The sequence below is a fragment of the Ambystoma mexicanum genome, chromosome 4p (assembly GCF_040938575.1).
Source record: "Ambystoma mexicanum isolate Mex_15411 chromosome 4p, UKY_AmexF1_1, whole genome shotgun sequence".
NCBI lineage: Eukaryota > Metazoa > Chordata > Amphibia > Caudata > Ambystomatidae > Ambystoma > Ambystoma mexicanum.
The window spans coordinates 51,755,106-51,769,707 of NC_090927.1; the positions used below are offsets into that span (position 1 = coordinate 51,755,106).

General features: G+C 50.4%; 1 protein-coding gene across 3 annotated transcripts in view; it reads right to left on the reverse strand.

The window, feature by feature from the left end:
* Positions 1–14,602, reverse strand: part of LOC138452977 (ribonuclease inhibitor-like) — a 268,993-nt gene that overhangs the window by 106,730 nt on the left and 147,661 nt on the right. The window lies entirely within an intron of this gene.

The window sequence follows — 14,602 nt, forward strand, 5'->3', positions numbered from 1 at the left end:
GGGTTCTAGCACAGGGTTTGTTTTAGGTTGTTGTAACATACATCGCCCTCATCAATCCAATGAATTTTCTGGGGTTCAGCGTTCTTTAATTGTCTGACAGTCTAGCTGTCCTGTCCGAGAAGTTAGGGATAAACCTACGGTAATAACCAATTAACCTTAAGGATGCTCTCAGGTCTCTCGCAGTTTTAGGCGCAGGGGTGTCTAGGACGACCTTCACTTTCTCGCGTTGAGGTTGGACACTACCATTCCCTACAAAGAAGCTGAGGTATTTAACAGCTGAGTGAGCCAGCTTGCATTTGGATAGATTGGCAGCTAGGCCGGCTTCTCTGAGCGCTCTCATAATAGGAAAGAGATGGAAAATATGATCTGCCCAGGTTTAACTATAAATGATTATATTGTAAATATAAGCTCTGCAGAAATCAGAGTAGGGCTGTAATATTCTGTCCATAAGTCGTTGGAAAGTTGCAAGGGCCCTGTGTAAGCCAAAAGGGAGGACTTTGAACCGGAATAGTCCCAGGGGCGTTGCAAAAGCTGTCTTTTCCTTATCAGGTCCATGCACTGGGACCTGCCATTACCCCTTGGTTAGGTCTATTGTGGATAGAAAGGTGGTGTTGCCCCCACTGGATGAACTGGTTATGATGGACACCCAAACCACTCTTCTCCAACTGTCTCACTGATGTGCTGTAGCCCAGTGACCAGTGTTGTTGGGAGCGGTCCAGTAGGATTCTGATTCTCTGGTAAGGTGTGCGAGGGGGTCTGGATGGAGACTTAAGGACAAGCAAGTGCATGTATTTAGTATGTGCTTCCCGGCTTTCCCCCGCCTCCCCCTTATGTATCCCTTAGATATGCTGGCTGGAGTGCGGCAGTGTTGCTCACTGTTTTTAAAGGAAGATGAAGGCTGAAGGTGTCAGGTAAGCATCTGACTCCAGTTGCTTCACTGGAAGTAGTGGCCCAGGCCGGCAGCGGCACACGAGATGCTGAGGGTGCTGAGGTAAGTATTTGTATAGCGCTGATTTGTGTCCTTCTAGGGTTCTGGCAACTTGCGGCACGAAACACGGCTTGTTTTGTATTGTTTGTTGTTATCTGGTGGCGCAGAGCACATTGACAAGTCTCTTTTCCTTTCTTTCCTGCAGGTGTGGAATATGCGAAATGCCGTGTGGATCGGGCCGCTGCACGACGACTGATTGAAGCAGCAGCCGAGCAGGTTTCCAGCCGCTGACAGCTTGCACAGGTAAGCACGTTCTCAATGGGCAATTCGGGTGGGCATTGTCTTAAAACTTCAGACTCTTAATGCAGTTTCTCTGTTTTCAGAAGTGAGAGTTGCTGCGGGACCCGATTGGGGAAGATTCCAAGTAAGTATCAGGAACTGAGGCTGCTACGTAGCTCGCTCCATAAAGTCTTCAAGTAAGTATGGATGCAGGGACGAATTCAGAGCACAGATGAGTTTTGGCATGCATTGGTAAGGTTAGAGTCTCTGTACACGTGAAAGCAGAAGCAGTAAGCCTTACACTGCTCTCGCTGGTAGCAGAAGAAATGCTAAACATAGGTTATGGCCCGGGGCATGGTTTGATAGCCTTGCGCTGCACCCTGTAACACTAGACCACCTGGGATCCTAGGCACTTGGGGCAGTTTGGGGCCATCTTCAGTTCCACAGCAGGTCCTGCCTTGGCAGATATGTTAGTGTGGGTCGCAGAAACGTCTTTATAAGCGCCTGCCGCAGCCAGCCATCCTAAATGTCTGTCCCTTCCCACGCTACCATATGAGGGCATGCCTTGTGTTCTCACTGGGTTCATAACAGTTTCAGATGGACCACTTTTCCTTTGGCTGTTCTAACATAGTGATAAGTGCCTGTCACTCTTCCTGGTTTCTCAGAGAAAACATCGGGAAATGTTATAACTAAATCCTTTAAATCTTCTTGTTGTTGACTAGATAGCTATTGAGGAATGAATACAAAGTTATCTATTTCTTCTGGTACCAAATAGGATAGTATTGTGGCATTGGCGGGACTAGGATTTTCCTTCCACTCTTATAACAGATTTACGTGGTATAGATGGGTCTTTTGTTTCCTGTCAGGTTGTGCTACCTGTGGTTCCTGTTCGTTCCAATATTTCATATGTCCCATGCCACTTAGAGACAAGCTTGTTTTCCAGGGTAGGCAAGAGAACCAATGCTTTTTGTCCTACGGAAAATGATTGTAGGTTTACCTTTTTTTCATAGGTGGACTTTTCATCGGACTTGTCATTAGGAACAAGTTACTTACCTGTAACTGTTGTTCTCCAGCATGGGTCTGGCATGGATTCACATGCTCATGAATATTCCCCGTCGTCAGGCTGGGAATCCTCGGTAAAGAAAAAATCAGTATCAGTTTCGTTTCTGATCTGTCTTTCGTAGTAGTAACCAATCACTGATCTCTGCGTCATACTGACCACAGCCAATGACTGCCATCTCCTAAAGCCCCGCCTCTGGCAGCCATCTTCAGATTTGGTAGCACGTGAAGTGGCAGTATGACCAAGTGAAGAGCCGCAGAGGGGTAGGCGGGAGTGTTTGCATGTGAATCCATGCCAGACCCATGCTGGAGAACAACAGTTACAGGTAAGTAACTTGTTCCTTCTCCAGCATGGGGTCTGGCATGGATTCACATGCTCATGAATATAAGAATACATAGCAGTACACACATGCACAACCACAGGAGGTGGCAACAGGCTCAACATTAAGCAATACAACAACTCAACATTAAGCGTCTCTTACCTCCTCACCAGGCTCACCTTAAGCAGACAGGTTGCGCAGCACTGCTTGGCCGACCCTAGACTCCTCCCTGGAATCCCGATCGACACAGTAGAATCTCGTGAAGGTGTGCGACGACCTCCACGTAGCAGTCCTGCAGATGTCCAGCAGGGGCACACCAGATAGGAACGCCGTAGTAGCAGCGATCGCTCTTGTCGAATGGGCTCTCGGACGGCCTGGCAGCGGTCGGTTAGCCAACCGGTGGCAGTGCATGATGCAGCCGGAGAGCCATCTGGAAATAGAAGACTTCGAGAGAGCCTTCCCTTGATTCACAGGTCCAAAGTTCACAAACAGCTGTGAGGTCCTCCGAAAACTCTTTGTGCGGTCCACGTAGAACTTCAGCGCTCTAGCCACATCCAGCGAGTGCAAAGTCCTCTCGGCCGGCGACGAAGGAGACGGGAAGAAAACAGGTAACACCAGGGGCTCGTTAAGATGGAAGTCCGACGGCACCTTGGGCATAAAGGAGGGGTGTGTCCTAAGCACCACCCTCGTGGCATGGGAAGTCAAGTACGGTGCTTTGCAGTATAGGGCCTGGATCTCTCCCACTCGTCGTGCGGAGGTAATGGCCACCAGGACACAAACTTCATCGGTGCAGAGTGCATCGGCTCGAATGGGGGCCCCATGAGCCTAGTCAGCACCACGTTAAGTTCCCACGCCGGGGCCGGGGCCTTCACCGGCGGGAACGACCGGAACAGTCCTTTCATAAACTCTTTCACCAGTCGATGGGACCACAGGGACGTACGTCCTGTGGTTCTGGTATATCTGGAGATCGCCGCCAGATGAATCTTAATGGAGGCATGGGCTAGCCCAGCCTTTGCCAGCGATAGCAGGTACAGCAGCTCCTGAGGGGCCGTAATCCGTAGGGGGTTGATCTTCTGTGCTCGGCACCAGACAGAGAACCTCTTCCACTTGTGACCGTAGCATTTGAGAGTCGAGGACGCCCTGGCCTTTGCAAGAACCTCTCTGCAGTCGGCCGGTATATCGTACCCTCCAAACTCTAGCGCTGCAGGAGCCAAGGTTGGCAGGTTCAGCGACGCCGGGTCGTGGTGGAAGATGGCGCCTCCTTCTCTAGAGAGGAGATCCGCATCCGCTGACAGCTTGATGGATGGGGACGTTGACAAGTCCAGAAGGTCCGGGAACCAGATCTGCCTCGGCCACGCCGGTGCGACGAGGATCATCCTGCACCGGGACCTCTTGAGCTGGATGATGAGTCGAAGCAGCAACGGCAACGGAGGGAACGCATACAGGTACAGGACGTCCCAGGGGAACGAGAATGCATCGCCAATGCTTCTCGGCTGGGGAAACCTGCTGGCGAACCTCTGGCACTTCGAGTTTGTCGCTGTTGCGAACAGGTCGATTTGGGGTTTGCCCCATCGTCGGAAGAGTTGATCCACCTGATCCTGGCGCAGCTCCCACTCGTGACACGCGCGCAGATCCCTGCTGAGCGAGTCGGCGATGGTGTTTCTTTCTCCTGCCAGGTGGAAGGGAACCAGGAACATCCCCTGGGCGACCGCCCAGTGCCACAGATCCTGTGCCTCCTTGGATAGGGCTGGGGATCTGGTACCTCCCTGCTTCCGTATGTAATACATTGTCGTGGTGTTGTCCGTGAAGATCCGCACCACCTTGCCCTTGAGCGACGGGAGGAACGATTTGAGAGCCCAGAACACGGCTCAGAGTTCCAGGATGTTGATGTGCAGGAGCTTCTCCTCCAGGGGCCAGAGGCCTCTTGCGTGGAGATCTCCGGTGTGGGCGCCCCAACCTTCCAGGGAAGCGTCCGTCGTCACCGTCTCCTGGTACGCCGGCGTCTGAAAATCCTTGCCCGCCGTGAGGTGCGCTCGAACGCCCCACCACTGAATCGCCCGCCGGAACACCTCGTTGAGGGAGACCCTGTCTTCGAAGGTGCCCGTCGCCTGCATCCAACGGGTGTCGAGAAATTCTTGAAGAGGGCGCATCCGTAGTCTGCAAAGGCGCACCAGGTAGATGCAAGAGGACATCATCCCCAGGAGGGACTTGATGGACCTCACCTTGGCCACGTCCGTGGCTTGCAGGCACTGCACTTTGCCCAGAATGGTCTTCGTCCGTTCTTCCGACAGTGCTGCCAGGCGCCTCACTGTATCGAGCTTCGCTCCCAGAAACAGGGCCACCTGCGAAGGCACCAGGTGGGACTTTGGGTAATTTATGGTGAATCCCAGGTCTGTGAGTAGCTGGACGGTCCTCGCAGTGTGTTCGACGGCGAGTTCCCTCGTCCTTGAGCGGATGAGTCAGTCGTCCAGCTAGGGGTAGACATGAATCCCCTGCAGACGCAGCCGCGCCGCCACAGGTGCCAGGCACTTGGTAAAGACCCTGGGGGCCGACTTCAATCCAAACGGCAGTGCTCTGAATTGGTAGTGGCGTCCCTGGACGACGAACCTGAGGAACTTTCGGTGACTTCTGAGGATGGGAACGTGGAAGTATGCATCCTCCAGGTCCAGCGACGATAGGAAGTCGCCTTCCTCCAGCTGTCCCAGCACGTGCTGGAGGGTGACCATCCTGAACCGATCGGTGGAGATGGACTTCCACACGCCGACGAACTTCATCAGCCGGCCTCCCACCGGGGTGCTTCGGTGGGGGCCCGAGGCCACGGCCGGTTCAGTCCTGCTTGGAGGTGGTGGCCTTGCCGCCCTGGCCACCTTGCCGACGGCGGCGAGGTGCTCCCTGCTTGCCGCGATCCCTGTAGGCCTCCTGAGACGAAGAGCGTGCCGCCTGGCGGTAGGACGACGAGCCACCGCTGGATCCCTTGGAGGCCCCCTGTCTGCCTCCGGAGCTCTGAAAGGGCCGTCGTTGCTGAAGGGCTCCTAGAGCGTGGGCCGTCTCCATGTCCGTTTTTATGGCTTGGAGGGATTCGTCCACCGCCTTCCCGAACAAGTTGCTGCCGTCGAACGGCATGTCCAACACCCTGGTCTGTACGTCCTGACGGAAGTCGGTCGCCCGGAGCCAACCCCGTCGTTGGCGGAACCCGGTATTGGCAATATCGGTTGCCACCGTTATGGCGTGGTCCGACGCCACCTCGCCTTCTTGAAGTATTTCCAGGGCCTCGGACCTCTTGTCGTCCGGTAGGAAGTCCAATATGGGGGCCAGCTTAAACCAGAGCTCCCTGTCGTAACGGGCCACGATCGCCAGGGCGTTGGCCGCTTTGATCGTCATCACCGCCAACGAAATGACCCTTCACCCCATGGCGTCCAACTTCTTTCCCTCGCCGTCCGGAGGGGAATTCGACGTTGAGGCTCCTGACCCCGCCGCTTTCTTGTTCGCCGCGGCCGAGACGACCGAGTCTGGCGTTGGCTGGGACCTGAGGCACAGGGGAGCGGTCTCGGGGACCCGGTACTTCTTCTCGTACCGGTCCCGTTTGGCTGGTGCCGTGGAGGGGTTCTTGAGTACCGACAGGCCCTCCTCCCAATGGCATCGATTAGAGGCACCACGATGACAGTCTTCCTCTTGGCCTCCCGGCGCTGATAGAGAAAACCTTCCTTTTTCTTCTCCCCCGGGCAGAGCTGGAACAATTCGGACGCCCTGGCGATCATGGCGTGGAATGAGCCAATCTCGTCGGGCGGGGATGCCCGTGCGACGGGAGACGGGAGACCCATTCCGTCGTCGTCGCCCTCAGAACCCGTCGTCGAGCCCACCGCACCGTCATCTCCGACTCGTGGGAGGATGAGGATGGAACTGCAGGCCTCACGGGGGCGAGCGGAGGAGAGGGTTGGGTCCTCCGTCGTTTGTTCTGAGGATTTCCTGACGGGCCAGGTTGCGGGTCCTCCGGCCTGGGCCGTGGTAATCTTGTCCTTATCTCAGAGGATAAGGACTGGATCGCAGACAAAATGGCCGCCGAGGTATCCTGAGGCCTAGGTTCCGGCCGCGCCAGAAGGGAAGGCTGCTCTTCCTCGCCATCGTCGTATTCCTCGGTTATCTCACGAGGATCTTCCTTGCGGGACCGAACCTTCTCGAATTGTACTTCGAGATTTCTCGTGACCTCGGTCAGTTCCTCCTCCGAGGCTGACTCCGAGCTCGAGGAGGCTACCGTGCCCCCCCCCCCCTTGTTCCATCATGGTGGCCATGACGATGGGCTGAAAAGAGGATTCCCTCCTTGGCAGCAGGGAAACTCTAGTCCCTGAGGCAGTCTCCGCTGGCGGGGTCTCTGCCGGCTTGGCCAGAGTCGCCGCGATCGCCTCGATAGAGGCCTTTGCCTGCTGGGTAGGGGCCTTCACCACCTTAGGTGCGTCCTGGGCCTTCTCCTTAGGGGGAGGGGTGACGCCTCGCTTCCCCTCTCCCGAGATCGGATGGGGCTTCTCCCGAAGCTTACCCGGGGTCTCGGACTTCCTCTTCCCCGAACCGGAGCGCTGGCTCGTGGTTGACGGTGCCGGGGAAGGGGTGCCCTGCCTGGCGACCGAAGAGCCCGACCTTTCGGCGCTCCCAGAGCCAGCGGACTCGCGGCGCTTGGCCTGGTGTTGGGCCCCCGTCGCAGGGGTGCCCGCACACTACTTAGAAGCCCGCTCGGACCCTTTCTTCTTCTTCTCACCCGTTGAGCCTTTCTCCAACCAGCTGGCGAGACGAGATCGACGGTCCCTCATGGTCCGCTCCGACAAGTTCTTGCAGAACTGGCAGTCCTTCTCTACATGAGTCTTGTCCCCATGAAGACAGTAGAGGCATCGCGAATGTTCGTCCTCCTTAAACACATTCTGCAGCCCGCATCCAGGGCAGCTGCGAAACAGCTTGGGTCCGGGTGACGAACTCGCGTCCTGGGCCATCTCGAAGTAGGCCGCGAATCTTCTGGAATCCTCCAAGAGGTTGATTCAACAAAATCTTCACCCTTGAGGGGTGTAGGAAAATCCCGCAACGGGTACCCGTTAACGGGAGTAGAAACGGTGGAGCTTGAGGCTCGACTAACCGAAAAAATGTGAAATTTCACCTGAAAAAGCGCGAAACACGCAGTAAAAGCTCGAGAGCTAAGCACGAGGACTCCCAACACTTGAACGTGCGGTAAAAATCTGAAGATGGCTGCCAGAGGCAGGGCTTAGGGAGATGGCAGTCATTGGCTGTGGTCAGTATGACGCAGAGATCAGTGATTGGTTACTACTACGAAAGACAGATCAGAAACGAAACTGATACTGATTTTTTCTTTACCGAGGATTCCCAGCCTGACGACGGGGAATATTCATGAGCATGTGAATCCATGCCAGACCCCATGCTGGAGAAGTGGAGTTCCCTGTTCGATCTAATTGAATCAGTAATTTTGTGGTTCAAATCAAGAGTGGTACAAAATGTAACCTGGCAGGCTAAGGATGAGTTGTTCGCATTGGGATTTGTAGTTGAGCCGCTATTGAACACAACACATGAGGTCTAAGGCCCCTGGTCACAACTAGTGTGAGGATGGGGGGCGGGAGGAGTTGTTGTCAATGGTAAGCTGGAACACCAGAGGATTTTCCCACCTCATAAACAACAACCAGAATGAGCTGTACAAATATGACATTGTATTTTTACAGGAGACGTGGCTCACAGATGTCCCAATATGGGATAACTATGGCCTACATCTAAACCCTGCAGTGAAACCCCAAATGGGTCGCCCGATGTCAGGACTTGTGATAGCCGTGAAAAGGGGCAGAGGGATAAGCTCTGAGCTTTGGGCCATTCCAAATAGCATGATGATACCAAAATGAACGGCTGGTATAGAGGTTTATGCTCTTGTGAATATATACTGGAACCCCATTGCCATGTCGGATGACTCCTTTTTTAAAGACCTAAATAATATTCTAGATCTCGTGGTGGTGGACCCAAAGATAAGGGGAATTGTAGTGGTGGGCGATTTAAATTTAAACTGTTTGAGTATGTCAGGGAGCAAAAACAAAAATAGAAGGAAAAGATGGCATTCCTTCGTAAAAGATAGAAGTTTGATAGTCCTTAATGGTGCCTTCTCATCTGATATACCTCCGGCCCAGACATGGCAAAAAGGAGACAGTAAATTGGTTATCGATTATATCTATGTAAGCATGGATCTCTGGCCTGAGGTAATTAACTTTTGTATGACAAAAACAGAGGCGAGCGATCATAACAAACTGGAAACCCAATGGAGATGGGATCCACTAAAGGGCTCAAAAGTGGATAAACACAAGGGTTCATCCTGTACAGTGTATGCAGGTGGAAAAAAACTATGATTACACTGTGTTGCTAAGAAACAGTATGAAGGAACATCCAGATCTAATACAAATGCCCCGCAAACAAGGCACCAAATCGAAGCATTCATCGCTACATCTTCATGTCTTCGATAAAGATGTAAAAGAAATGAAATCAAGACTCCGTTATGAACTAAGAGTAGCCCGTAATACACCACTCCTGATCAGGAAAAAGCTGATCACGAGAGCGAAACCAGGGTATAGAAATTGGGGAAGAAGACATCGAGCGATCCTGTATCAGGAGGATGGGGCTAGTATGCTGAAAACCTTAGCGAGTAAGAACATAGCAAAAATGTGGTCAACCATAAATCATGCAACCACAGGCTCCCAGATAAGCCTACAGGTGAATGGAGTGTCTACCCAGAAATGGATTGATTACTTCTCCCTCCTTTACGCCTGCCCTTCCCCCACAATCATTAGCGAAGTTACCAGGCCCATAGCGTCCTTTCATCTGGAATTTGATTTAGACAATATTATATATCCGATTGTTACTGCTTCTAACTCAAAAGCTTATGGACCCGATGGTTTGTCAAACTTCGAGTTAAAAAAATTCCCTAAGATTTGGGCCACAGCCCTGTATAAAATCGTAAAGACTATAAATATATTGCAGAGCCTCCCAAGTTTGTGGACGCAAGCAATTACTAGTCCCATTTATAAAACGGGAGATAGACTGGAACCGAGCAGCTATAGGCCAATCTCGCTGCTTGATGCCCCGGGAAAACTAAAATGTTGGCTAATTCTGAAGGAACTACAAGCTTGGGTGTCATCTAAAAAATTGGTCGATCCATTGTAATCCGGCTTTGTAAAGGGTTTAGGAACAATTCCTAACATAATAATACTCAGCCCCCTCCAGGCACAGCAGTTAGAGAGATCTCAACCCTTACATGTGGGCTTTATAGATTTCAAGGCAGCATTTGATTCTGTGGATCGCGATCTGCTGTTTAACAAACTGAAAGCGTATGAGTGCCCGATATCTTTATTGTCCCTGATCATCTTGTTCCATTCTAATACATCGATGCGGGTCCGCATGAGCTTAGATGGGAAGCTGTCTCCAGAAATTGAAACATTACGTGGCTTGAAACAGGGCTGTGCGCTGGCTGCATTTTTGTTTAACTTTTTCATTCTAGATCTTGGGAATGAATTTCTGCCTTGTAATGGTGATCCGCCAAGGTTTGGGGCCCAGCAGATCTCGTATCAGTTGTACGCAGATGACCTCGTCCTTTTGTCCCAGACCCCACAAGGTCTACAGCGGTTACTTGTAAGGCTTGGGGAATACGCCTGTGAAAACAGATTGGTTATTAATGTCAGTAAATCACAAGTAATTGCCTGTCCACCTAAGCAGGGCCGCAAAAGGAGGTACCCCCTTACACACTCATGGTCGATACAAGACATCAAGCTGGAAAAGGTGTCTGCATATAAATATCTGGGGATAGAAATTTCAAATAGGCAATCTAAGGGCGACACTGGATTAATGGTGCAGAGTAAACTACTCCAATTGACCTCACAGTCTAGAATTATCATGAAAAAATGTGGTAAATTCTCCTTGAAACACGTAGTAGATTTCTACAAAATGAAAGTCGCCCCGATTGTATTGTATGGTATGGAGAGCATGGTGTTAAACAAAGGCTCGCCATGGGAGGCCTTAGAGGGTAAGTATTGGAAGGCGATCGTAGGCTTACCTAAAGCGACGCCGATCGCTATGGTGCGGTATGAGTTGGGGTTGGTGTCTTTGTATGCACAGGCAAGGTGGACACAAGTGTGCCCTGCTACGGAAGTGCCTGTTGGGTATAAATAGTGGGACAATTCTAGAGGTTTTAGCCTCTGCCTTGTTAAAAACACGTAATACATATCCAGTGAAATGGCTGAAGTGTGTATTTAGCCATATGAGTGAGGCAAATGTAACAATAGAGTTGTTACTCCAGAACCCTGACCGTGCTAAAGTAAAATTCTATCGCGCTGATTGGGCGGGGACTTTAGCGGAGTGCTCGCTCTATAAAGACTTTAATGTTTGGGTGTTTGGTGTCAAGCCTTATGGTATAATTGCTCAGTACCTGCTGAAATGTCCATCTCCAGCTATACGATCCAAATTCCAACGGTTTTGATTTAATCTATGGGGTACGAGAGATGTATTATATAGACGGAAACTGATCCCTCAGGAACAAAACTACTGCAGATATTGTACTGATGTTCAGCAAAAAGAAACTCTGCAACATCTGCTAGTAGATTGTCTGTCACTAATGTTGGTGAGAGAAAGATATTTTCAGAATATTATCACCTTTCACACTCGCACTTCAAGTGACCACAAATGGCAAATTTTGTTTTCGACCTCAAGAGAAAAAGTACAGATCGCTATTGTCCAATTGTTAAGAATGGTTTTGCCTGTTGTAGCCGACTCAAATTAAGTTTCTATGGGGTCCCATTGGTCCATGAGAGGTGTTCAGTTTGGTAATGTTATCTTATTCTTTGATATTGTATTCAAATTATCTGGAAGGTATATGAAATGTAAAGTACTTTGTTTTTATCTATTGTTCTTGTTTAATAGGTTTATCTTTTGTACCCTTGGTATTTTATTCCATTCTTCCCTTTTTTTTGTTGCTTTTGTATTATCGTGTATTTTTGTATATATTTGAAAAGTTGTGTATCAACTAAATCAAATTAAATAAAAATAGGTGGACTTTTGTTGTGCTTGGGCTTTTTCCATATGAGTATAGTCTATATTTCGAACAAGTTTCAAATGCTCTTACAATTTGGCAGCGGTTTACAAAAGGGGAATGGGTGCCTACCCTCTTTCTTTCCAGGTCTCCCAGAGCATTTCCAAGACATCTCTAGGTTCTCCACCATAAAGTAGTTCAAAAGGAGAGATTCCAGTGGATGACTGAGGGCTTTTTCTTACTACAAATAGTGCCCAGGGGATCATACCGTCACAGTCCTTCCCGCCCTTATCTACCAACTTTCTTAGGATAATTTTGAGTGTTTTGCTGAATCTTTCTACCAATCTGTCTGTTTGGGGATGGTAAACTGAAGTTCGCAACGTGGTGATATGATATGATATGATAGTTTATTTATATAGCGCCTATACACAATGTGTTTCAAAGCAGCTCCTTGACTTCACCCATGAGCTTGCTCATGAAATTGGATCCTTGATCCGTCAGGATTTCCTTAGGAAGCTAACCCTGGAAAAATATGGTAATATGTGTTTTAAAATCTGCTGTCTGGTGTTGTTCCGCTGTAACGCTCACCTGATTCCTGCAGAGGCGCCGGTCTTGACTGGGCGAATACCGTATCTTCAAAGGTGATGTGTAACACAAGGTTGGCTCTTTGGGCTGGACCTCTGTGCACTGTATGTCTGACTCGAAGAGTAAGATGTCTTAGGTAAGTGAACGCCGAGCTCTCCATCTGCCTCGGGGCAGGGTGCCGTAACCAGTTTCTTCACTGGATAAGGGTGCAGGCCTCTTGACCTCAGAGGACTGCTGTCCGAAGTTTACTGCACGAACGGTAAGTTCCGAGTATTTCAAATGTCTTTAAAAGTCTTTTGTAATGATGTCTCTTATTTTGCAGGGTTCCGGCGATGGCGGATGACGGGCTGAAGTGAGTTGAGGATGGAACCCGTGTGAGGAATAGAAGCGCCTGGAAGCACGTAAGTAAGCGCTTGTTGCCTGCTTCACGATGCGCACTATCTTTTATCTTGCAGGTACAAGTTCGGAGCTGCTGAAGGGTGCCGGAATACCCACTGGGTTCGGCGTGGGAAGGAGTACTGGCACGTGAGTAATAAAGTTACCCAATGTCTTTAAACGCACCTTCTTTTGTCTTTCAGATGCGGGATGCAGCGCCGAAGGCCTCCGGAGCGTGCGAAGAGTTGGTAAGCTTTTGTCTTTCAGAGGCCAGAATGCAGTGCGAAGACCTCCGGAGCACGTGAAGAGTAGGTAAGCCTTTGTCTTTCAGATGCCGGAATGCAGCGCGAGGCGTTGGTGACAGCCGATGGACCAGGTAAGAGAAGCGCTGTCACTGAAGACCGTAATGCTAACCTGTTCTTTCTTGTCTTTATAGGTGTTGCTGAAGACTGGATTCAGGATGGTAAGCCTTTTTCCCTTAGGCCCAGGATCAGATGCAGAAGACACGATGAGCGTTCTGCTGCAGAGGATGCAGAATAACGCAAAGCAAGATTCATCCATTGGGTGTGGTTTAAATAGCCTCCTGTAGTGCTTAGGTGTCTCCTTCCACAGCCACGCCTAGGTAAGAAAAGAGTTCCTGCTTTCCAGAAGAGTTCCAGTGTTCTGAACCTAGGGAGTGGCTCCTGCCCCACCCAACAGGAAAATTAGTCCCAAACAGAAGAGGATCAGGGGTTCAACTGGCAGGTAAGTAAGCAGCATGGTCTGCTGCAGGTAAGTCCACCCAAGCATTATGAGCCCGGCGCTTCCAGTGCTGGGACTGGGCATCTTTATGAGCCTGGTGCCACTGGCGCCAGGACAGGGTCCAAAAGGTCCCAATTGGGACTGGCTGGGACTCGGAACCGGGGTTATAGGTCTGCTTCCAAGGGAGTCGGGCAAGTCCTGATCTTTTGGAAGCAGAGATCATGACAGCACCCCCCCTCAAGGCCCCTCCCAAACCGGGCTTCTCCGGGGGTTTGGGCTTGTTAGGAAATGTTCGATGAAATCTTTTGATTAGACGAGGCGCGTGGACATATTCTGCAGGTTCCCAGGATCTTTCTTGGGGACCGTAGCCTTTCCAGTCAATCAGGTAAAATAGTTTAGATTTGGAGATCTTGGAATCCAGGATGCTTTTGACTTCAAACTCGAGTTCTCCATCAACTAGGATAGGTTTTGGAGATTTAGTTAGTCGGGTTTGAGGTTGCACGGGTTTTAATAGAGAGACATGGAAGACCGGATGTATCTTCATGTGAGGGGGTAAGTCCAACTTGACCGCTACTGGGTTTACTATGGTAGTGATGGAATAGGGACCAAGGTATCTTGGGTTGAATGTGCGTGGTCCTTTTAGAGGTAGATATTTGGTGGATAACCAGACTTGATCTCCTACTTGATATTGGGGGGCTTCCTTCCGATGTTGATCTGCTCCTTTCTTGTATTGTTCCTTAGCCCTTTGAAGGTGAGAAACGGCTTCCTTAAAGGCTTGGGTGATTGTAGAATGCAGGTAGTCTACTGCTGGTGTTCCAAGATCTTGCAGTGGATCCAACTCCGAGGTTCGAGGGTGACTGCCGTATAGAAGAAAAAACGGGGTTTTCCCAGTTCCTGAGTGGACAGAGTTATTGTAGGCATATTCGGCTATCCAAAGGATATCTTTCCAAGTTTTTTCAGTTTGCTGCAGCATGCAGCGTAAATACTGTTCCAGAGTTTGATTGGTCCTCTCGGTTTGTCCGTCGGTTTGAGGGTGGTGACTGGTCGATAGTCTCACATCAATTTGAGCCGACCGACAGCAACTTCGCCAAAAATGAGAAATGAATTGACTACCTCGATCCGAAATTAGAACTGAAGGAAAACCGTGCAGTCGGACGATGTTTTCGAGAAATTCTCGGGCCAGAGTTGTTGCTGTTGGCAAGCCTTTGAGTGGAATGAAATGCGCCATCTTGGAGAATAAGTCCACGATTACTAGGATCGTAT